The sequence below is a fragment of the Ictidomys tridecemlineatus genome, unplaced genomic scaffold (genome assembly GCF_052094955.1).
Source record: "Ictidomys tridecemlineatus isolate mIctTri1 unplaced genomic scaffold, mIctTri1.hap1 Scaffold_303, whole genome shotgun sequence".
Taxonomy (NCBI): Eukaryota; Metazoa; Chordata; class Mammalia; order Rodentia; family Sciuridae; genus Ictidomys; species Ictidomys tridecemlineatus.
The window spans coordinates 323,790-350,987 of NW_027522378.1; the positions used below are offsets into that span (position 1 = coordinate 323,790).

General features: G+C 31.1%; 1 pseudogene; it reads right to left on the reverse strand.

The window, feature by feature from the left end:
- On the reverse strand, window positions 1-27,198 carry LOC144373203 (cadherin-19-like; annotated as a pseudogene).

Consider the following 27,198-nt stretch of genomic DNA (forward strand, 5'->3'; position numbering starts at 1 on the left):
TTGCTCAAATGGGCATTAGCACTTTGGGGATTTTTTTATGGTAAAAAGTCCTAATTGTTGGAGTGCACTGCAGAACCAAACATACATGCTAATCTTATAAATCGAGGTCCCAGCTCATTAAGGTAATCAAAATTTTCATCCTGATCGGTGTCGGTTGACCCTAAGGAGCTCAGGGAGCTGGCCAAGGACCCCAGGCCCTTGAAGGCGTAGGTCTGAAGGGAGTCAAAGGGTGGGGCGCAGGGGTCCAAGTCCGCCTGGTCCAGCTTCTCCAGGATGAATTTCCTGAAGAGGGCGCTGTAGGGGCCCACCTGCAGAGACTGCCTGTAGAGGCTCCGGATCTCTGCGAGGTGGTCTTCCGAGCCCTGTGTTCCCGCATCACAGCGGTGCTTCTGACTCGGCAATGTCGAAAGCCTCTGTGTCTTCTCCACCTCCTTCATCATCGTAGCAGAAGATATTCTCTTCCAAGAAAGAGGATCTGCTTTCTTTGTTGTCTAAGCGTCAACATCAAAAATATAAACCCTGATGAAGAAAATGTATCAGAATATGAATGAACACACACAGAGCATAATGAACTCCACAATCCTGAGCTTGTTAAAAGCTCCAGACACAACCTTGATTTTGAAGATAACGTGACGGAAAGTAATTTAAAACTGGACTTGCAAAATGACATAAGGAAGAAGATAACAAACATTCTTGCTGATGACTTAGAGGGAAAACACTGTGAAAATACATTGAACTGTTTTCTGTGAACAATTTAGAATTCAAATTTTACTTTTCTCAAATATTAAAATGGAACCTAGTAGATTAATAGAGCATTTTTCCAATCTGAATACACTTGGCAAACTTAGTGACAATGAGTCCGGTTAAAATAAGTTCAGAACAGGACAGTTTGATATTCCACATTAAGGGGACATTCTGTGACATGATTATTTTCTAAGTTGGTATTTATTGACCACAAAATATATGTCAGTTTCTTCTAAAAATTTATATTTATTGATTGATTTAGTTCTTATTAAATTCACATATATGTTATATTCCTTTAAGATGAGAAAAGTAAAGCCTAAAAGCATTTAAATCACATCCCCAGAAAGAACCAGCTAGGAGACAGAAAGGTCATCTTCAAATTAAGAAAGTTGTTTCAGAGCCTGGGCCCCATGATACCACATTAATTTCAGAAACTCCAAACTATCTTGCATTTGAATCATAATACTGGTTTGTGCAGATCAATATTTATTACACAAAATAGTTTTAGCAAAATGTAGAAACAGAAGAATTTCAGAACACTTTAATTAGAAGAAAAACTGTGTGTGCATATGCAGGTGCAATCTTGTGTGTGTGAGTGTGTGTGTGTGTGTGTGTGTGTGTGTGTGTGCACATCTAACTAACTAACCTTTCTACATCCTTGGATTTACATATCTTTTCAGCACATCAGGGATAGGATTTGAAACACATATAAAGGGATGTTAGAATTTTCACAAAGATAAATATATTGGTACTATTTTATACAAAAAGAAAACAGTGAGGAGTCTCAGGTTAGTAAAATTAGAAATTAAAGATGAGGCATCATAACTGATATCAGAAAATAAAGGATAATAAAACATACTGTAAACTATCACAGACCAAGTAATTGGAATTAATAGATAAATTCCTAAAAATATATAGCTACCAACACTGTGCCAAGGAGAAACTGGAAATCAGGACAGAACAATAAGTAATAAGCATATTGAATCAATAATCAAAATCCATATTAAAGTCTAGGACCTCATGGTTCCAATGCTGAATTCTACTGAACAACTGAAGAAGTAATTCCAGTAAATCTCAAAATCTTCTGAAAAATTAGGAGAGGGAATACTACCAGATTCATTTTATGAGGCTAATAACACTTTTTGATACTGAAACCAGACAAATATACTGCAAGAAAAGAAAACTACAGACCAACATCACTGATGAACATAGATGCAAAAATCCTCTAAAAGGGTTGGGGAAGCAGGTAGGACAGGGAAGGTGGCCATAACCACTGTTAGTTCATAAGGTTCTATGAAGATAAAATTTTGTAACACATGCAGGGCATGAGGACAATTTTCTGGACAACAGAAGTGCCCAATTGTTCTTAGGTATTTTTATATCTTATATTTGTGCAATGCATATGTCAAAACATTTATAAACTGGCATACATACACATACTCTTAAAATTGAAGGGTCAGTGATCTTTGGTTTGAAATGTGGATTTGCCCACTCTATTTTTCATTTATTCTATTTGGTTTAAAAATTATAATACATTTAGTATAGCAGTTAAACCATACTGCTGTAACATAATTATATATTTATCATGTTACTTTAATAAGTGGAGATATGTTCAGTTCAGCACTACTTACCACATATTAACATAATGAAGATCAGAATAGCAATTATTACTTCGACCCTGAGTCCCAAGAAAAGCACGAGTTTCTTATCACTGCAGGTCTGTGTATTCCCACTGTCATCACAGTCACAGACATGTATGGTAAGTGTGTTTGTACTTGTAAGTGATGGAATCCTGTTGTCCGCAATTAAAATGGTTATGAAGAAGTTGGGCTCTTCTTGAAGGCTAAACCCACTTCTATTAGTCAAAATTGTACCTGTGTTATCTAAAACAAGATACCAAAATTTATCAACAACATAAAATAAATCAATCCATCTTGTGTATTAGAGCCACTACTATAGAGATATGATTAAATGATTTCAAATAAAAGAGAAAATTTTTGATTAAAAGACAACTTGAAGGTTCCCTGAAAATTAATTAATGCTTTGACATTACCTAATTGTGAAATGAGATGAATTATTTAAATCAGTTCCAAAACGTTTTTGAGAAATATGGAAAATAAAAGCAGAGCAGAGCAAACATTTCTATAGCCACATATGAGCATTTATAGGCGTTACTAGCATTAATTTTATGCAGATGCTACCAGTTTTATTTGGATCAACTGCACTAACACTGCTTTTTCTAACATCTAGAGCCCATTATTTTCATACATCTTAGAAATACATAGATTTTCTATTATATAACTATTAAAGCATGTGATCTCAAATAGTAGGTTTTCTAAATAGAAAAAAGAACTGATTTTACTTTTAGGGAAAGATAATAGTAGGATATCTGATTTTGACTTCACTCATTTTATTTTTAAAATTCAGAGAATCTTCAAACAATTTTTATCTAGAGAAGCCACTCAAAATATTAATGAAAATGGCCAACACATACTCAAAATGTAAAATTGTTTTTCCCCAAGTCCCAAAATATTCTGAATGATGTTTATCATGTGATTCTTTGGGTCTTAGATCTATATTTCCTCTGTATTTTTTTATTCAGAATAGTTTTGCAATACCTAAGTATGTTCTGAATCCATCAGTCTACTTTATAAGATGATAGTAAAGTGCAAATAAATGAAATCTTCTTGAAATGCATATGTAGTTAAAGCTTTTTCCAAATCATCTTTTCAATGCTAAAAAGATAATGCTCTTGAAGTCCATAAAACCCATGAAATTTATGTATGAGGCAGATTTAAGTGGTGAGAAACAGTTCTCATCTTTTCAATTCAATGTGTTTTATTACCTTACTTGGGACTACAAACATTAAACCAAACTTGTATTCTTTAGGTTTTGCTATATTTATTTTGCCTCAGTAATATATTTTGAATTATTATAAAGATGTATAAGACATATTATATTTGATATTTGTGGGATTTTTTTCTAAATATATTTGAACTACTTTCACTAAGAATTTGATACAAATAAAATAGAGACATGTGTCTGTTCCCTCTCCCACCAAAGGCATCTCTGAATTGGAGACTAGACCCAGTGGTGGGGAGGAACGGCTCAGGTATCTGGTCATAGATATTGTGTGGCTTATATATTTGAGGTAAAAAGAAAGGTTTAAATAGAAATCTATATTATGGCCAAATATCTCTTCCTAAAGCAAATTTAAAAGGAGCAGAATGGCCTTCTATAATTAATCCACTTCTACACAAAAGGAAGAGAAATTCTTTTTCTACCCAAAATCCTTCCAGAATATTTTATCCTTTGATTTATAAAATAATTTTGTTTAGAGGGAAAAGAAAAAAAAATAAACGACTTTCATATATTTGTAACTCCTTATTGATGACTTTAAACATTTGTGAATCAAAAACAGCTCACCTCACAGTACACTAAGGGTATTTTCTCTTCAGACAAATACTGAAGATTAAGATATGAATGAACAGCTAGGTTGTGGCTCAGTGGTAGAGCACTTGCCTAGCACATGTGAGGCCCTGGTTTTGATCCTCAGCACCACATTAAAAATAAATAAGTGAAATAAAAGTATTGTGTCCAACTACAACTAAAAATATAAATGTAAAAAGAAAAAGATAACGAAGGAATCGAGAATCCAGGACTGCAATGAAGTTTGCCGGGTCAGACAGAAAAGAGCTTATAGCCACTGTGACTTTTAAAACCCACCTCTAATTTGAAAAAATGCAGTGAGAAGGAAGTGTGGCCAGTATTTTCAGAACTTGACTCTGAGGTTTTTTTTTTTTTACTTTTTTATTATTACTCTTTTGCTTTATTTCTTGACATTATGATATTAAAAGCAGTGTGAAAAACAATGCCTCAAGTTCCATTAAAATAAAAAAGTGATTTATGAAAAATGAGTCAAAAAATCATTATGACTGAATGGTGTTACCTTGATTATCTCTGATTGTGAAACTTGAGTTGTTTGTGTCTTCTGCAGAGAGAGTGAAATAAAAATGGTGGTCTTCTATAGATTCATCTCTGTCTACTGCGCTGATGGTTTGAATCACCTACGAGAAGACAGGGATAGACTTTTATCATTGCTGTATTGATTCAGGGCAATTATCACTGCTATTATTATTTTCAGCTTTTATTAAGTAGTTTAGCCAAATAATTAGGGACACTACAGATGGGTAATTGTCAAATCATGGAGAAGATTAAAAATTTTCTTAGGCAACAATAATGTGTATGTTGTGATTTATAAAGAGGGTTATGACTTTATATAATACATTCTCATAAATGCATCATGTGGATTCCAGAAGCTAAATTTGTTGGAAGTTCTTCAAACATTGTTGCTATATTTTGACATCATCTTTCACCCTCCTTTCCTACATGTTCCCTTTCCTTCTTTCTTTACTTCCTTCTTTATTCTTACTTCTTCTGAAATCTAGTCATTATGACTTGCTGAATTTATACATTTCCTTTTTATACTGAGTTCAAAACGGGTAGAGTTATTGTCTTACTAAAGTATTTGCTAAAGTAATGAGTTTTTTAATTGATTTGAGGGAATAAGGCATTTAAAGCTTAGGGGGAAAGTATATGATTTCCTTTGACCCATAAAGATTAGAGAAAAGCGTTTTCAATCAAAATATGTTCCACTATTTATCTCAGATAATAAAATGATGAAGTAATGCAGATATGAACACATCAGTTCTGAATTAATTCTTTTATTTCAAAACATGAATGTATCAGTAAAGTAGTTCATTATTGTCAAAAAAAGATATGCTTGTCAAAATAGCATAGTGAGATTGTGATTAATTCTGAAAATTGAAGTAAATTGAGTATAGAAGCTAGTGTTTTAAATTTTCTATAATTAAAGTGCTTTTAACAATGTGTCAGACAAAACCATCCTCAGTTGCATGATGGCAAATACAAATTTATGAAGCTATATTTCAAATAACAGATTTCTCTCTACATGCATGAAGAACATTGTGAGGCTAATGCAATTTGTCTATTTCTCTGCATTCATTTATATTTTTTTCATAACCTCCCTAAGTAAATAATAAATTTGTGATAACTAAGTAATACAATAAAAGAAAACATTTTCATTCAATCCATGTTTAAAGTAATAAATGCAAATGTTGAATCAGGATGGTACTTTAATTTCAAAATATCATATGCTTTTGTATAAGTTGTTTTGTGTAGGTTTTTGTGTAAGGAGAGGACAAATCCTAACAGTCTCATACTGTGAATCTCAGCTTTACTACTTGCAAGTTTTCTAAGTTTAAAAACTGTATACATGAACACTTTCAAATTCATCTTAAGGATCCTGTGCTTTAACTTATCAAATAATTTATTGCCCAATTGGCATATTTCTATTAAGTTTTCTTTGTGAAAACATTCTCTTGTTGATATTTGTACAGGGTGGTGTCCTAAGTGATATTAGTAATCTTATATGAATAGCAAGGTAAGATTGATGGCATACTCTAAAATTGATTTTTATGACATCATTTGATATCACATACACTCTAGATTTTTAGACACCAGATACTTTATCTTATCACCTGATGCTCCATATTGAACACAAACTTTTGAGTACATGGTGAAAATCTCCACTTTGAATATAAAGGCTTAAGAAGACTGCAGAGGCTTTGAATATATTTTGAATTACATTTAAAATACTATGCCAATTATAGTATTAGTAGACCGAGAGGGCAAGGATTCAAAACTCTGTCTCCTTTCAACAAACATGATTACACTTCTATTTGCTTTATAAATTGAGCCTCAAATAAAATATGCTTTATTGGATTCCAGTACTTTAAAACATAAGAATCCAATCAGTCCATATGAGGAATCATTGATTCAATTGAATAAACCTTGAACACATGACATGTACACTTTTCATGAAAACAAAAAATCTCTAACAAAGGACAACACTAAAATTTCTTCACTGAGAATATTCATTTTTTCTTTCAAAATAACATTGAAAAGGACTTTGTGTTAATTTTTCAATAAAAGTCTAAGAAAATCCTGTTTGTTACATTGCCCAGAGGTCTAAACGATTTACTTACATTGACTAACTTGGGACTCATTTCTGCCCTTCTATATTTATGAGAGAAGCAAAGACAAGTTGAAAAGTTAAGAACATACAACAAGTCACCAAGATTAAAAATACTAGAAATAGAGGCAATCGAATAATTCCAAATTACAACAAATGTCAAGAGCTCATACTTTTAATTTTCTCCTTTCTCTCTGGGTAGAATTTTGCCCCATGTCTTTCTCATATACTACATTCAATTTCCTATCTATAGTACTGTGAACTCTATGATGGAAATATATTGTGCCAGCCTAGAGAGTCTTTTAATAGGGATTCATCAATGGATTCAATGTTATCCTATATATTATTTCACCTAATCTTGCCATAACCCTTTTGAATAAATCCTGTTATTGACCCCATTTAAACTTGAGTTTTATGTAAGGAAAGGGCTGGCTCAGAATGACAATGCAATCTCATTCTCGGATGTTTTGAGATAATAGATTTACAGGAGGATTATCAGGCACATTGCTCTTTCCCTGGGTTTGCTACTGTCCTTACAGGTAGGATATAAAGTTACTGAAAAAAGAAATGGAACAGAGAAGGCCAACCAGGACATTTCTTATGTAAAAGACAGAGACATACAGAGAAATGTATAATATAACATTTATAATATACAGAGTAGATATAGACCAAAAATAATGGTTAAAAAGCAAGAAAATAATCTTAGGTTTCCTGTGAAAGACAGGGAAGTATTTTTAGGCCAGAAGTAGAGCAAGTGAACTAATTCTTGAGTAAAACATGAATTACTGGGGAAAGTTTCACCCAGACCAAATGCTAGCCCGTGAAAACCAAGAGGGCAGAGATATAATAGGTAGAAGTAAATGAGATTAACGTTTGTGGGTCAAAGATGGTCTAATATTGGCAGTTTCATAAGTTTCCGCTTAATTATTTGATGGAGTAAAAATAGTGTTTGACTCTGAAGATAATCATGGGAAGAAAGATAATCACTGCACTGTGTATTTTTCCAGAGAAGAGGCATACGTAGGACCACTTACTAAAATGTCACTCCTAGCTTCATTATCCTCGTTCAAAAAACACATATTTTTTGACAACTACACTAAGAAGCTGCTATTGTCTCCAACAATATATTTGACTCTGTTTCCTTTTCTTGCAGATCAGCTACCAATAAAACCTACTTCTAAAATAAGTCTAGGAGTAAATTGCTAAAGATTATAAAATATAAATTGAATAAATACACAGAAAATGAGCAATAATTTTCATAAATTAATTTTATAAAATGTACTTAGTAAGCAATGTTCCTCAGTACAAAGATGTCAAAGAAAAAGTAGGAATTGCAATAAATGAATGACATAGTTTTTTTTTAATTTCATCTGCCTTTTTGATTATGTATATATTCTATTGATTTTTACCTTGCAGTAGGCTAAAGATGCAAATTCTTTCCCATTGTCAGAAAAAAAAAAACTATTCATAAATTTGAATTAGACCATCACCTTCTGTACTAATTTATTGGGAAAATGATTATAAAATAGACCCACTCTGACAAAAATAATCTATAGAACTCAAAAGAATTTAAAAATATCTGTTCAAAAACTAAAAGTAAAAATTAATACAGTTATAGTTGAGCCAACAAGAAAATATGGACAGTAGTGTTTTTGCTCTAGTTTTGCCTATTCAGCAGTTTACTGGGAAAACATTTTTGAGAAGTTAATGGTAGTATTACATTCTGGTCCTAGACAGAGACAGAGAAATACCCAATTTCCAAAAATGAATCTCACAAAATTGGATTACATACTTTTAATGGCAATTTTCTTGTAGAAATAAATCTATGTTCCATTAAAAATTATATATTATATATTCTTAAAGTTTTATCTCAATGTATAATTTCAATTCCCTTTAGGATAATTTCAAAATTTATAAATGTTGTACAAAATAAACATATGAATGAAAACTACTAAAGTACAAAAGTATCTGATTAATGTCTTGATATAATCATTTGATGCCTATTCCACTGGCAAGAACATGCCAAGTGCTTCCAGACCCTGGACACGCACTGTCTGTCCCTATAGTTCACATTCTAGTGGAGGAGAGAGAGAAACAGAACTACAAACCTGCAAAGTGTTGAGGAAGAACTTGAAATACATAAAACACCTAAAGTCCATAATGCTCAGAATAAATAGGGTCAGAGGACCTTGGATATAGACTGAAATTAGAAAACCTGCTACAGAGTGAGTCTTGTGTGCATCATGAAATGTTCTAAGATGGCATATTACAGAGTTTAAACTTCATACTGAAAATCACAAGTTCTAAATTGGGGAAAATCATGATCACTCATTTTTATTTGGGGTCCTGTGACCCATGGAAATTAATTAGTTTTTGAAAAACTCTTTCTGAGCACATTTTTAAAGCAGGTATGAAAAAACTGGTGTCATGATACCAGGGACCCACTGATTGTTATTGAAGACTTCCTGATAAGAGATCCAAAAGGATGCTAACAATCAAAATCACAAGAATTATTTATAATAAGAAACATACAGAAATTAATGAAGTGTTTACATGAATTGAGAATACTCAACATAACTTCAGATGGAGACAGAGCTTGTGAATCCCACAATTTCCTCTTGGGTATGCTGTGCTTCACATTATGTCACCAAAACAATATTTTTTCTCCATTTCCAAAGGGACTATGTATTATTTTGACCATTGACCAACCACTGAAATATGATTGTCCAGGAAACTGTCTTCATGTGTACAGCCTTGATTAAAAAACTATAATTAAAAATATATAATTAAAATATAACTAAAATATAATTGATTTAAAAATTAGCACGCATTGACATGTACATGGTGTGAGATAAAAAAAGCAAAGTTTGATATTACAGAAGCATCCCTTTTCATAACTATCTAAGAAGGATCCACTTCAGAAGAGATCTTAGGTCCTGGGTAGTGTAGGATATGTGAGAAGAAAATAGAAATTGACATATGAAAAACAGGGAGGAAATGGAATCAGTGGAACTTGGTGATTTACTGCATCTGGAGAATGAACATAAGAGGAAGTAAGGATGATGTCCATATATCTTTCATGTGCATCTTGATGAGTGTTAATATTTTTGCTAGAAGTATTGAGAAAAGTTGAAAGCAAACAATATAAGCATAGTAATGTTTTTTAGTATATGATTTTGATCATTGATTTTAGCACTAGTTACAACAGTTCATTCTCATATTTATTATGTGTGAATAATAAATATGACTTATTTCAAGTCAAATAATAAAGTTGACTTATTTCATGGCAATGCAGAACTTTGGTTCAATTTTATCAAAGAGCTTTCTAGAATGCAACTTTTTGTGTTATTAATTGTTAGAGTCTGTAAACAAGTCTGGATGGCGCCTGGCAAAATGCCAGAGGGAGTGTTTTGTGAAGTAACGCCAGCGAGCCATTAAGTATGGAGATTCCTTATTGGTTGACTGCTGTATCTAGTTTATGTTAATTAGATAAGCTGTGTTGCATGTATAAATACCAATTTTATCCTACAATAAATGGCTCCTACTCCTGCTGTACACAAGTTGCTCATCACCCCCCGGCTATTTTGCTGTAGCCGGACTGAGGCAATTAATAAAATGATCATCAGTGAAATTAATAATATAATTACATAATGAAAAATTTTAATAGATTCAAAATATTAAGTTTTGCTACCCTTCTAAAAACATTATGTTTTTAGACATTACCTTTTAATTCTTCAGACCTTGTTCTTAATAATAATTTACATATTGTTACAACCATATTTGTAATACTATTTGTGTTGAAATTAATATGTGCAAATGTCTAATTTTTTTTCTTTTTCCATAAGTAAAGCTACTTAAAATGGTTTGGAGAGCTGGAGTTGTGGCTCAACAGTAGAGTTCTCTCCTAGCACGTATGATGCACTGGGTTTGATACTCAGCACCACATAAAAATAAATAACAAAATAAAGGTATTGTGTTCAACTACAACTAAAAAACATATATTAAAAAAAAATAGGTTGGAGATCCTTTCTTTATTTTGGGAAAGTTTAAATCCTATGATGATATTTGTAACTTATAATTTTGAACATATTCATGTTTGCAATTCTCTTGACTAAGATATCTCTTAGGATTTTATATCACATGCTCTAATAATCTTAATGGTCATTGCTTTAATTCACTCTCCTTTGGTTTTTTACAGCATTACTTGAATATTTTATTTTGTTTCATTTCAACCTATTGATTCTCTGAACTGTGTATTTTGAAATAGGTATAGATTCATAGGAAATTGCAAAAATAATCCATAGGCTCTCTTAAACACTTCATTCAACTCTTACTAAAGGGTGGCATCAGATATAACCTCAGCACACAATTAACCTTACATCCTTCCACTCAAACAGTGGAAGCTAATCTCAATGATGCTACAGAGGAACTCACAACTTTTCATTTGCATTGTAAATAGCGGATACCCTCACACATCTGGCTAAAGACATGAACCTGGGTCTGCTGCCCTCTGCAGTCCACGCAGTCAGTGCTGCTTCTATGCAATGCCAGCGCACCTGGCAGCACATTCTGGTCTTCACAGAAGGGAACAGGCTTCCTGCTAAGAATTTGGAGACACAGTCTCATCACAATCTTGAAAGAACAAGTTTCACTATCCAAAGAATTTTCCCTTAATTATTTGTGAATACAAGTTTTAAAAATTTGATAATCTTGATATTAACATTAAGGTAATCAGGGAAAATTGATTTTCTAGGATGATTTATTGATTGTTGTACAATCTAATTGCCTCAAATTGTGTTACTTCAAGACTCATTAATCTGGTTGCTCTATTAATTTAGAAGCCAATTTGAAATATATTCTACTTTTTATTGGATTTAAGGTGCTTTATTATGTGAATGGCATTCAAAAACACTTCTTACTTTGGATAATATTCCTAAATTAAGAAAGATCAACTTTTTATACAAATTACATTTTACACAAGTTTTATATACTTTGATGGTAGCAGGATACAAAATCAATTTATTAAAATACTCAATCCCCATGCTATTAACAATAAAAATTCTGATGTAATAGGATATACAGCCATATAACTCTTAATAACAGGAACTTGTGAGAAATGGGTTGTCAGGGCATTAACCCCTGGGGCATTATGATGGAGTACTCTCATACCTACGAGGTGGAACAGCAGACCACACACCTAGGTGCCATGGGTCTAGCATCACCTATGTTGTCCCACTCTAACTGAAACAATGTTAGATAGTTCATCACTGTGTAATAGAATATAATTTCTAGACCTTACAAAAGTAAATAATATGTTGATTTCTGTCAATACATTTCATGAACAATAAATTGTTCATATATTACTATCTAAATGTAGGAGGGAGAAAGAGATTAATAGCATGTTTGTAAGATTTTAGTGGCTCTTTCAAAGGCTATTTTGTTATTTAGTGTTTGGTTTTGATTTTACTTGCGGAAAACCTAGTCAGAACATTTCAAAACAAAAATCTGAACTCAAGTTAGTCTGAATCTACTATTAACCTCTAAAGAAACACATGAAAGGAACAAGGACAATCTTGTCGACATCATAGCACTAATGCCTAGATTATGAAAATAAGGCTTTTCAATGAACACGAAATACAGTCCTTGTTGTCATGTACAGTGGTAGCACTTAAATCACCTGCACATGGATTTCAGTCCATCACCTGTAGTGCAGCGGGAGGGAGACATATTTAGGTTTCCCTTTGGTTTTGAGTGGAGTAACATTCTTTCAGATACTTATAAAACTGAGATAATTTGAGAGTGACATCTGAAAGTCCCCCCTCATGATTATTTGATGATGTCTGTCCTTCCTCCTTAAAGTAAATTGATTGTAAAATAAGGCTGATCCATGTGACATTTTGAGTTTGAATTATGATTATTCCAGACAAGAGGTGAGAATTAAACTGACTCTTGACCTCAACATCATGAATATAATTCTTTCTACAAATCAATAGAGAAAACCCTTATTTTCATGTTTGTTTTCCACTATGAAAATAATTTAAGGATAGCTATTAAGATTACTATGGCAAAAATAGTTACAATTAACTCCCCTCTTGGAGACAAGTACATAGGACAGGCTTGACTTAATCCATTGTAAATTATGTGGAGTTGGAAAGTCAAACCTTTTTGAGGCATGGTATAATCATCTGTAAACTAGAAAAAAGCATGCTCTTTTATGGATATTCCTGTGTAACTTTACATTTAAACTTTCATCAGAGTACAGGAGAACTCTTATGTCCTTAAATTCAAAACCCTCCTTTCTTAGTAGGGTTTAATCTTGGCTATACCTTTATAGTATGTTGTACCAAACATTAGTATTTGAATTTTCTTTTGAAAAGTTCTACCAAGATGTAGAGGTTGATATTCTAAGTTTTTTTTTCCTTTTTCTTTGTTTTCATTCTTACAAGTGTTCCAATGAATAAAAAAAAGAATAATTAACTTATTTTAATTAAAAAAATGTTAATTCTTTTTTCAATTACTATATGGGTACATTGCAAATTTTTTAAAAGTTAAGACACTATGGAAACAGTGATATATGTTTTGAACTTTGTCAAGATATTTCATCATTAAAACAATTATTTCATCATTGCTCATAATTTTTTTCAAATGTGCTTCTAAAGAGTTATAACATTTCAAAACTTGTACTATGAAAGGCCTACGAGAATGGTAAAAATGAAATAAATTTTCACCATAATATTCTTCTTTTAATTGTGTTGCTCCTAGTATTAATTTAACTCTCAAAGAGATTTAAAAAAAGACTGACACACTATCATTTTAGTTTGATTTGAGTTTTCATTGTAAGAAGTTAAAACTTCAGAATTTTTTTATTTTATCATAAGCACAGGGAAAAGAAAACTGAGAGGGGAAGATATTTCACAAATGTTAAGTCAATCAGAATATGAATACCAAAGTAGAAACTAACACTGTAGGCTCAGGATACTGGTAAAGTTTACCATGAAAGCAAAGATGCAGATTATGAGACTTCAGGTGAAGTTATACCATTTAACTTTTCTCAAATTAAAAATTGTATCTTATCCATATAATTATACTGAGTTAAACAGTATAATTATATGGATAAGATACAATTTAGTGATCATCCTATAAGTCTTTAAACAAGAAAAATTTCATTACAAAATATCTTGTTTTGAGCCATTCTGTTTTGCTAAACATAAGTGGGATATTCACTTCAGTCTATGGCCCAAAGCCACCGATGAGCATGGTGTCACTGTCACTAAGTGGTACCCTCATTCTCAAAAAAATGTGATTACTCCTATTTATATAAATACACTGACTTCTGAGTTGTAGCTTATGAACCAGAATCTTGGAAAAGAATGTGTCAACCACTCAGGTGGTAGAGCTACACATGAACTCCAATGCAATGAAAAAGGAAAACCCAATCTATCAAATGTATATTTCTCATTTACACATAGTGCAAAAGTAGAAAAGGGTTACTATTAACATAGCTATTAATAATTTTATTGTAAACAACAATAGAGGAGTTATAATAAAAAATACAGTGTGGTCCTTAGAATCACCTATCTTTAGTCAACAAATATTTATCAGCCAAATCTAATACTCTGGCCTAGACCCCAAGCCTCCAATGTGTAAGTTGTGCTGTCTTCCCAAGTCTTCTGCTCAGTGATCTTGGCTCAGCTGAAAGCACTGAAAATGCAGTCTTACTTGGTAAATGACTTACCACCTGGGGCATCATAGTTATATAGAAAAATGAAGTATATTAAACCACTTTTTAAAATTTTTAGAGTTTTTCTTATAAAGGTGACAATTTAAATACATTCACAGCTATTATGAAATTATTGCCATATAAGTTATATATTTTAAAATCCTAACATACTGCATATTTCAAAAAACTAGAAAAAAATCTTGTCATTTTCACCATGAAGAAATAATAAATGTTTGAAGACATATGTGTTTAACCTAATTGAAGCATAATATTATATTAATTAATGAGCACATTTTTGTACAATGAATCAAAATGCATTCTACCGTCATATATACCTAACTAAAATAAATAAATAAATAAATAATAATAATAATAAAAGACACAGACCACCAAACTACCAGCATGTAAACTACAAAAAGTTGCCTTTAAAACATGCTCTAGTATTTCAAAATAGTTAATAGATACTCTTTTATTCTTAATGTTATTGGGAAAATATATTAAAAACACATATTAAAAACAAATAAAATATATTAGAGAATAATAAAAAAAGCACATTTTTAATGTTTTAGGTACCAATTAAAAATATTTTTTTCAATTAAAATTTGTAATTAGAAAGTTGAAATATGTAACTTTAAAATTTAATTATACTTATAATCATTGTAAAATATGATTTATGTTCAGTGCATAAATTTAATATGTATTGATTAGAAAATTGCAAGATATGTTGATTATTTTCAAATTATTTAAATTTTGAGGAAACAGACTTACTATATTTAAAGAATCATTAATTAGATGTAAACTAGTTAAAGTGATTTTTCGAAGCTCATTAATATATTTGTCTTTCTGTTCAAGAAATCAGATGTGTTTAAAATGTTTGAAAACATCAAAATTTATGTACAGCATATAAATTACAAGTGAAATAATCCACTTATAATATAAATTTTTAAAAAATTATGTAAGCCTAGTTTCCTTGGGAATTGTGAGTTCCAGTACATTTGCATTCTTTTCTTATTTTATTTTAATGATCTCTACCAGTCTACACATATGTCCCTGATGTCTAAATTTGTTAAATTTTATATTTCTGGGCAGTATAGCACAAGGGAGAAACTCAGAACTTTTATATCTTACACTTTCTCAAAAACTGTGGTTTTTAACCCATAAAAATGAATAAATTTAAAAGGTTATTTGCATATTTATAATCATGTATTTTTAAAAAATATATGCTTAAAATTACAAGATTTCAGATTTTCAGGATAAAATGGTTCAAGCATAAACATAATTGAACATAGTTCACTTAACAGTTTAAAAATCATTGACAATTTCCAGTATCTTATGGTTGAAAAATGAATAACAATTATGATGTACCTATGTCTTAAGATATTCCTATCTGCTACTGTATTAGAAAATTAAAAGTAAAACATAAGGTTGGTTACTACTCCTGATTGGTAAAAAATGTAATTCCTGCTTTTGTAAAATACAAAGGGTCTCCAATTCCCTTCATTGAGAAATTTAATGTCATTTAGAATATATTGATTTCTGTATTTCTGAAAATAAGACTATAAAATTTTGGGGAATTAGGGGCCATTTGAAAAACAAGCTATGGTATGTATCATACAGAGTGCCCTACAGAGTGTCTTTAGAAATTTTTAAAATAAAATAATCTTTGTTTTTAGAAATTGTTTAAATAAAAAGAAACATATACTATTATGTTTAGCACAAAACAGAAACATGTAATTAAGATAATTAAAGTGTCTATGAGATCATTTCAAAGTGGGATAAGTATATAAAAAAATCTATGTACAGCATATAAAATATTAATCATGTCTAATATGTGAAATATAGAATCACTATAGTATAATATATATATAATATCATATGAATATTAGTATTATATGTGATATAGTCATTATGTATAGTATATAAAACAGTGATGTGTTACTCAGACTTCGGTAATTTAGGAAGCTTTCTTACCTGACCAGAGTCTGCATTTTCACACACATAAGTCTTATAGTATTCAGAGAACTCAGGAGCATGATCATTGACATTTAGAACTTGTACATACACAGGAACTGAAGAAATCTGTTGAACATTGTCTATGAGTTGAATAATATACAATGAAAAAATAAGTATAATAATGTCTTATAATCATGAAAAATTGCCTTCAAGACTACACAGTATATTTCTTTTTTTTTTTCACTTGAAAAACCAAAGAGCCAGATCTCTGTATGAGGACAGGATCTGCAAATGATTCATGTATTTTTCAACAATATAGCTAAGGAAAATTTCTGTTTCACACCTTCTCCTCAAGCAATATTTACTAAGTGTCTTTCACTGGATGTTGGTCATAGTGGGAAAATAGTAGGTATAAGGTCACCTTGCTTCATTCCTGTAATTGCTGTTAGTATTTATATAAACACACCTAATTCTGATGAATGTAGGTATTGTTAATTTCCCTGATTTCACTGAAAGAAGATTGAGAAACCATTTACCATTCAGCATTGCCTGAGATTTCAGTTAATGTAGAAATATTTGTATAAGAATATACAAGGCAATCTGGGCACAGTAGTGTATGATGTAATCCTGGGAGGCTGAGGCAGGAGGATTGCAAGTTCAAAGCCAGCCTGAGCAACTTATCGATGCTCTAAGCAACTGAGAAAGACCTTATCTCTAAATAAAATATAAAAAGTGCTGGGGATGAAGTTCAGTGGTTAAGCGCCTCTAGGTTCAATCCCCAAAATATATACCAATCAATTCTCTTAATCATTAAAATTTAGGTGCACCTTTTAAAAACAAAAATTGTTTTGTTTAAATAGAATGTTCCACAATGTACAATAATTTTAAAATTATATTTTATTTTAAAAATAAATATAATATTTTAAAAATATTGATACTTTATTTCAGATGATCAATTTCAACATTGATGATTTTGTATATAAATTATATGTCTACTTTTATTAAATCTCATGTTTTAATTTTTTCCCTTAAATTCAACCTGAAGCCTTACTGTTTTTCTCAGGAGAATTCAAACATTTCCAATTCTTTTCCTTTGTTCTTATGTTATCTGCATTTATATTCCTTATTTTCAAATATATAAGTATAACTGAAAAATAAATGTATTTTGGTTTTATTGTTTCAAGAAAATTTTTTTTTTCTTTTCTTTTTTTCCTCCTGGTATCACGATTGAATCCAAGGGAGCTTAATCACTGAGCCACATCCCCAGCCAAGACAATTGTTTTGTAAGAGATTTTCTAGCATATTTTGGAAAGACAAGCCCAAAGTCTTTAAAACATATTTGGTATTTAATTGTTTTTTTTAAATCCCTTGAATCATTTTAGTATTACTAGATACATGTTTCACTCACTTGAGAACATAGGAGAAACAACACATTGGAGAGAAATGAGACACCTCAGAGAGTAGTGACAGGAATTTGGCTAAATGTTCTCATAGATTGTTCAAGTTTGGTTCTAAGGAAGCCACACAATGGGGGCTAATTGAGACCCTACATTTGAGTCATTCATACAAATAAAAGCATTTAAATATAATTGTCTTGCAAGTTTAAAAATGGAAAAATGTGACTGGTGAGGAGTATAGTGTTTATAGTTAATTTAAAAACCCTGAGTGAAACACATACTTTCTTTCATTTGCTCTATTAATATGGGAAAATGTAGCATAGGATTAAGACAACAGGCTTTGGAATCTGATATAATTGTGATTGTTCTATCCATTTATCACTGAGGGTGGGAAAGCAAATTACAGAGGCTGCAGTTTTGTGTGTGTGTGTATGTGTGTGTGTGTGTGTGTGTGTGTGTGAAATTCAAATAATATTGACCTCAAATTTTACTGTGAATTTTAAAATGATGTTACATAAAATAGTTTAACAAATCGCTGAGATGTTAATCTGTAAAATACTTAATAAAATGTTTATAATATGCATTTTCACAGAACTCAATCTTTTTAGCCACAAACTATAATTTTTATAAATTAATATGTGAAAATGTGATTCAGAAGTGACAAGATGAAGACATTTTCCCTGATGTGCCTCAAATGATTCCCAGTTTCTGCTATCATTGCTGTTTGGTTATTTTCTTCAACATACACAGCATTGTAATATCTATAATTTCTAGTGTGAGCCATTGGAATATGCCATCTTTTAAACTATAAATTTTATGTTCTATTAACTGAATAATGTACATTACCACACACATATGTAAACATGTGAATTATGCAGAGCATATGGAGCTATTTCTTAATGCTGTAGGGGCTGTGGATCAGTTGTGGAACCAATGCAGCTTAGGAGCTGAAGTCTTGTCTGAGTACCTGCATTGTACTGGGCTGGTCTTTAAATATTTTAATATCACCCGTGAACAGAATATATGATGACATAATTATAGTGTTGATCAGATTATGCACTTTATTCATAGTACATATGTAAACATACAAGTGTTGAAGTAACGACTTTTGTGGATAGCAGGTATCTTATAACTCAAAGATACGTATTATTGTTTTTGTTTTGTTTTACAATGCTGAACCAAAAAATGCTTAGATAATTTTCCAGTAGGGATCTTCTATCATAGAAAGGCATTTGTCTGATAAAAAAGTAATTATATAGCTAATTTGATAGTATATAATTAAATTATCTGGAAATTTTTGTTGCATTCATTTATTTTTTGATTCTTTTTATTCATACAAGATTAGAGCATTTTATATCTAAAAGTACAAACTATAAATTTTAAAGAGTTTACCTTCTAGTAATTCACATTATGGTACATCTAAGTTAAGAAAAGAAATTATATATTCTTATAAGCATTATATTAACATACAAAATAAGCTTGAATACAAAACATTTCTATACATTCAATAAATTTTGATCATCTAATAGCTGAGAGCAATTTTATAGATAAACATATTTTTTGAGGAATCTAGTCTTCCCTCGACCTGATTTGGATTCTTTTTTTTTTTTTTTTACAATAGCTTTGTAGAGAGTGACATTATGAATAATTTGTTCTCAGAAATAAATACGCATTGAATAAAAGCTTCTTGCTCTCGGAATAAACACCTTTGTGCTTCCTGACAGGAAAAGCCTTGGCATTTCTTCTGCAGCAGCAGGCATTTGTTCCATTGTAACATTTGCTCCTCGTCCTTTATTGTTTAGTTAGACAGAAAATTCAAATCCTGACCCAAGTCCTGCTGCAACATTTCTGCAGAGTTATTCAACATATTGCAAAAAAAAAAAAAAAACATGTGAGAGCACTTTCCACTCTGCCATATCACCTGCAGCTGTTCAATAACATGAGGAATAAGGTAGACTAAAGTTTAAAGCCTCAAAGGAATACAAAAAGTGAATAAGATTGTTAAAATTCTATGTAAAATCGATTATAAGAAAGGAGGATGCCTTCTAGAACATCTCAAATTCACAGCTTCACTCCTGTGCTGTACTACAGTATTACACTAAATTCATGTACCAAATAATGGTGATGATTTTGACAGTCTTTCCTATTGTGTTGTATTTATTCCTTTATGCTTTATGTCAGATGATTGAATAACCGATTCACTCATAATGTTATGGACACTATTCAAATGGTAAATTGGTATTATTTTACCCACTTTTATACCTTAACAATGAAATCATCTGCTTTTCGCTGAAACAAACAAGCAGACAACTGGTCATTAATGATTAGTAAGATCTGACCATCAGTTCAACTGCAAATGTAAGTTTAGTTAAAAAAGGGACCACTCTTTTTGGGATATGCAGACAGGTGATGAATATGATTTGTATCCTCCATATTCTGTACTATAATAATATTGAACTATGATTTATGTTAAATGTCTAAATTCTAAAAGAATTAACACTAACATTTTATCCTAAACACAGGTAAAAATGGAGGCATTTCTTATTTGCTTTCTGGAAGAGTTACTTGTGAACTGATAGACTAAGCTAGTTATGTTTGAACTAAACAAATATAAATCATTATAAACCTAAAACTTTAGTTCAGATCTTATAGTTTTATTATTATTTTCATAAAGAAGTATATAAAACTAATTACATACTTCTCTAAATTGACAATCTGGGGAACCAATACCATGAATTGAGTTTGCTACCTGAAACTGTCTTTTCAGATGAATGTTTTAGAAATTACATAAGATTTTCCTTTTTTAATTAAAATGATAACATAAAAATAAACTCACACAGAATATATGTTCAAAAACTTGTAGAAATATATTTTTAGTTTTTATTTATTAAAATGAAAATATTTCAATGCATATGATTGTCAGGGCATAAAAGTTCAAGTTTTATATGTTGTGTTTTCCTCCAAATTATCTTTGCATTAAACATTATTTATTGTTATATAATAAGTAAAAACAGTTTAGAAAATACTTAGTCATAACATTTTAAGAAAGCTTTAATAGAAATGAATACATAATAATTTATGATCAAATAATATATATGTATGTAACCTTACATATCAAACATCATTTAACTACAAATTTCAACAACATTTAAAAATAGCTCTGTCCTCAGGTGTAGGGATAATGCAATGTCATTAAGACCACCGTGATGAAATATATGGTTTCCAAATTAGTACTTACATCTTTCTGTGGCTGTGACACTTAGGTTGTACCATGCGTTGATCTCCCGGTCAAGTGTGCTAGTGACAATGATTGTGCCATTGTCACTGATAGTGAACTCTTTACTTCCAGTAATAGAATATCTGTACCAAGAGAAAAGATCCCCCTTATATCATCATATTTGCTGTATCACATTGATATATAACATGGTTTTATGCCACCAGGTAAATTATTAAAAGCATATTCTGCATAGCTTATGAGATGCCGATTTTAAAAATGGCACATCCACATATTTAGTGAACTCCACAGTCATAGGAAAAAGAAACTAATACAGCTTTACATTTAAATTGGTGTATGCTAAATCTAAACAAGCATAACTCATTATCAAACCCAAGAGAGGATTTTAATATGTAAATGACATGGTTAAAAAGAAATACCTTGCCCTCCCCTGCAAAAAAATTTTGTGAGATACAGAGAAGTAAAAGTAAGTAGCAGAAATGAGTGACTGTGAACCTTTTCTTTTTTTCTTTCTTTCCTACACTAGATCTACTGCGTGAGAATCTGTGTATGATATTATAATTACTTAATTACTATCATACAAAAGTTACTTTTGTCCATTTAAATAAAAAAATTCAATAGGACTTGATAAAAATGACTTCTTTTAAGTAGCAGATTGACCTTTCATTTTGTTCCAGAATTATATAATATTTCAAGTTCCAGAAATATCCTAGATCCACTGTCCTTTACTTTGGGGATGCACATATTGATTAATGTACAATTGAGCACACACGAAAGGAAGTCAAGGTGCAAAATGCGTCATGCGAAAGTCTGCAAAATTATCTCAAATCTACAATTAAAGAAGCCTTGAAGTTCTCGGCATGTCTCATCAGCTTGCAAATGATGAATAATGAAAAGTAAAGTAAAATACCATGTGGTTTCAATGACGGCTTCTCACTGTGCATATATTCCTGAATATTTCCATGAGACTTCAGTGAGATTTGCCAAAATTGTGGCAAAGATGAGAATAATTTAATCTTGAATTGACAGATTTCTAAAAATATTATGCTAATTTTTATCATGGTGTTAAAGAAAGAATTAAAATAGAAATTAGAATGAAGACATAGAGGAGTTCAATTTTAAATATATTTAAACATTCAGAAGCATTTTATTTGAATAGCTACAAGTGATCATATTTCCCACTGAATATATTTGTCAGCAAAATTAAAGAGAATTTTAACAGTTGACATTTTGTATTAAATATCCCATTTTGTTTCTGGAAACACCACTGCAACTAAAACCCACTAAAAGTTTGATAAGGAGTTATAAATTCTTTTAAATTAGTAGATAATGAATAGATGTAGATCCCATTGACAAATTAAAATGGAATAAAATCATATTTGATCCCCTAGGAAGATTGGATAATAGTATGTGATTTAAGCAATAATATATAATATGAATTATTTTCCTTATTTTTTTCTAGAGCCACCAATTCTGATTATATAGATTTTTTTCTTTCTCACATCATCTTCACCAGATGAAATCTCCTTGGCCTTGAGATAAATTGCAGCTAATCAAATTTTATATGTGCATTCATTTTCCTTTTACAACATTTTTTAAATTAGGAGAAAACATCAGAAAACTAATCAATAGTAAATTATTTTATTTTGGTTTGTACTATCCTCCTCTCAGTTACACTGGCAATGTTCTCACTAATTCAATTAAATGCATATTTTTAAATAACTTAAGTCTCATAGGACTGTTCTCAAAAGTACAAATTTTCCCTTATGCCTCTCAACCAGATTCTGCTTCTAAATTGTTGTGTATGACCATAATGTTATTATTATTTCAAGATAAATTAAATGCTCTACTTTTATTAAATAAAATACAAACTGTAGTATTGGATTTCACCAGTCACTCCACTAATGTTCTTTTCCCTTATTCATAGTTCTGTCTGGGATTATGTAGTGCATTTTTTTTCCATGTCACTTTAGTCCCCTCCATGGTGTATCAATGTCCTTGTTTGGTATGCCCTTTAGTGTATGGGAAAATATTAGTTAGTGATTTTATACAGTGCCTCTCAAATGTCGGTGTCTGTCTGAGGCTTTCTCATGATCAGATAAAATGAGCCTGAAAGTTACAGAGGTATCAATCTTGTCTTAGTAATTGTAATATTAGCTGTGACTCTTGATCAAAGTATCTGCCAGGTTTCTTCACTGTAAAACTACTATGTTTTTGTAATTATTAAAGATCTCAGGAAGATATTCTGAAAACATTTGGCTTCTTCTTATATATTAACCTACTGATTTCAGTATCCATGTACAAATAATGACCACAATATTACCACTTTATTTTGCTAATGTTGATATCTATTTCTTTGATTATACATTTATTAATTAAAATTATTTTACAAGTGATTAAAAATGTGCTTCTTTATTTATCTTCATTAGTATCTATTCATAAGAATTGTTTCCAATGATTCAAACCAAAACTCATCATACAAACCAAATATTTTAATTCATTTTTTATTCAAATACTCAGTTTTGGATATTAGGTATTAATTACAGCATGGTTCCTTGGCCGTTTCAACACACTCCTATTCTTCCATTCTTTTATGGCTTCTTCCTTACATTTTTAGAACCACAATGTTCTCCCTGTAATAACTGTGGATTCAACCAGTTCTCCAGTCAGTTTCATTTCTTTTGATTGAAGAAGAGTATTTTAAGCAAGATGTAGGTGCAACAGTCTCCATTACTTCTTGTGATTCTTTTATTTTAAGCCCCCTGAGTAAATATCCAAGAGCAAATATATGTATGCATATCTGTGGTAAAAAACAAACCTACCTTTATTATCATATATATTATATATACATATATAGAGACAGTTATTCCTTCACATATGTGGGTTCATGTCAGTGTAGTCAACCAACTATGTATCAAATGCATTTGGAAAATGTGTATTTGTACTGAGTATGTACAAGTTTTTCATTATTTTCTAAACAACACAGATAACAACGATTTAAGTAACATTTACATTGTATAAGGTATTATAAGTAATTAAGAGATGACTTAAATAATATCAGAGAACTACTAACTGAGTGACTTATTAATGTAAAGCTGACATTCTAGACTGACTTACATTTATTTAAATGCAATGTGAGGTAAGCACTTTATCACTGAGCTACAACTCCAGCTGCCCATTCTTAAATTATTATATATGATTTATTCTGAAATGTAAGAAATAATCTTAGGTGTTAATATTTCAATGAATGAGACTTCTTGAAAATAAAATATTAAAATAAAGCAGACATAATAGAATTATTTAAAGGAATTTTAGGTTCCTTTAGAAGTATACAGCAAGTTACTTAACAGCTTGCATTTTGAGACTATACTTTTATTTAAAGTGGGAGAATAGTTACTTATAAGTTGTGAATATATTACTCTTTACTTTTGTTTTCTTTGTTCTTTTATTTTTTAGAGTGAATGTAATGATTTAACTGTAGTTCTTTCCTTATGGAAACATTTTTAAAAATAATTGATTTCATTGTACAAATTAAAGTTCCCAACAATTAATAAAGAGAAAACAATGACATTAACATACACTTCAAAACAGATGCTTCAGAATTAAATATTATTGAGTTTATATTAAACCACCAGGTTTTAAAATTAGAAAACAAAAGAATATTTTCTACCATCAGTACTCAGTCTTTGCAGTTTATTTCACATTCAAAAATATGTTTTTCAGCATAAATTCTTAACAAGTCCATATTCTAGTAACTGGGATACAACAAGGTAAAATATATAGAATGATGCTTCCCTCTGCTCATATTAGCAGGAATGAAGCATACAATAAACTGGATACTAACAAGTACTCCGGCTATGTTGTGGTGGATAGTTTTAAATTTTGATGAAGTGGAAAGAACTCACTGTTGATATGGCTCTTGATTAAGAATTTAAATAGGGGAAGAAATATATGAGGACAGAGAAGATGAAAATCCATGTTGATTGCCTGAAGTTGGTTTTCCAGAAAGCAAAGGATAGAGTGACATAGATGAGGTCTCAGAGGTCCTGAACAGGATTGAATGGTGTCAGATCATTTAGGAATGCTAGGACCCATTAGGTGATACTAAGGGTGCTGACTTTTCATCTGTGAGATGGGAAGGCATAGAACTGATAAGATATGACATGCAAGATCATGAGAGCTGTGTTGAAATAAACTGAAGGAGGAAGATGGTGAAACTCGAGGGTTAGGTGAGAGCTTATTGCAATAACAGAGACTGATTAAGACAGCAGCATGATCCAATGTGGTTGGAAGGAGCAGGTGAGAAGCATCCAGATTGTTTTGAATGTGAGAAATGAACAATACCTGCAAAAGATTGAGTTTTTTGTTTGAGAAAGAGAAAAGGACTTCTAAACCTTAACAGAATCTTCTCCTCTTAAAAGTTGAGTGTGTGTATATGTGTCTTTGCTCACAGAAAAATAAAAATCAGAAGGTATCAGCAAATGTATAGAACTGATCATCAACTCAGCTGAGTAGAAATTAAAATTGAACTGGATTTGGCGCAGTTCAATCTGAGTTGGATCATTAATTCTTCACACCCAGTGGTGTTTGAACTGAATAAATGAGATTTAAGCTTGAGCAATATGGAGCCTGGATTTGTTAATAATTGAGATAAGAAAATCTGCAGGAATAAGAGGAATAGCAGGCAGATGAGATCAGAAGCTGAATAAAGAGAATGTTAGCTTTTAAATGTGTATAACATGTACAAATGAAGATGCTGAGTAGGAAGCTTGATGTCTACCTGTGGAGTTCAAGAGAAAATTCAGAATGGACATGTAGAATTGGAAGTTGTCAGGCCCAGCAGCAGTCTTTAAAGCCACAGGGTTAATAGCATCAAGGATTAAGGGTTTTGGGAAAATAAGTCCAATGACTTGATCCAGAAATATATCAAAGTTTAAACTATGTAGAGACTGAAAGTCTGAAGACTGGGAAAAGACCAAAAACCTAACCAATAAAAAATAAAAAGAAAAGGCATGGAGGATGTTACAATGAACATTCAAATTGTGTCAAAAAGGAATTTTTCAGATCCATGATACTATTATGGAACCACTGCCATTCTTCATTGTTGACCAAAACATTTTTTGATACATAAATGTTTTGCTTGACAAGTCAGAAGATTTGAGAACCCTAATCCGGACAAGAATTTGCTAAGTTGAGCAGCATCGACATGATTTAGACCTGTGCATTTAGTGTGTACATGCACACTAAAAAACCATTCTCCCATATACAACTAATGATTGGGAAACCTGATATGTAAAAATAGATTTAAATGTTGCTAAATTGCTGTGGTTTACTGATTATTCTACTGGAAGGAAATGAGTGAAAGTGACTTCTGTTGAGCCATCAACATAAATATGATTTCACTGGACATTGGGGCATGGGGCAAGTCAGAGAGAAGTGAGAGAAGAAGAAGATGAAGCAATCAATAGTTTTGTTTCATTTTTCAACAGTCAATAATTAGGACATCATGCTCTGGTTGAATATGTGTGAATAGATACAAACACACATACACAATTTTACTTGCTTCTTCTTTGTTCTATGTTTAATCATAATTTCTTCTTATGAGAGTTGCTCATGCTTTCTGGAAATGTTTGTAAATGTATTTGTGTAGCTAAAACAGAGTTTCCTCAAAAAGATATTTCCTTAAAAAAAGAATTTTCATACAATCTACCTTACATTTATTACTTGAGCGATCAAAGCAAGTATCTTATTCTTGAAACAAAATTGCACAATAAAAATAGTCATTTAAATTATTATTTGGGGTATGCAGAAGAATAATCTCACAAAAGCATCCATGTTCTAATATCTCTGATTCCATAAGTTTACTACCTACAGCCGCAAAAGTGAATAAAAGTGAATAAAAGCACTTTACACCTAAGCCACAACCCCAGCCAACAAAATCAACAAAATTCATTTTTTTTTAAATCAGAAATACCTGTTGTGGGTTCAACAGAAAAATAGGCTTGCCCTTGTCATAAGTTGTACAGGAGACCTGCATTATTGCCACTTGTAGGATCATCAGCGTCACTTGCTGTTACCTGGATGACGAATGTTC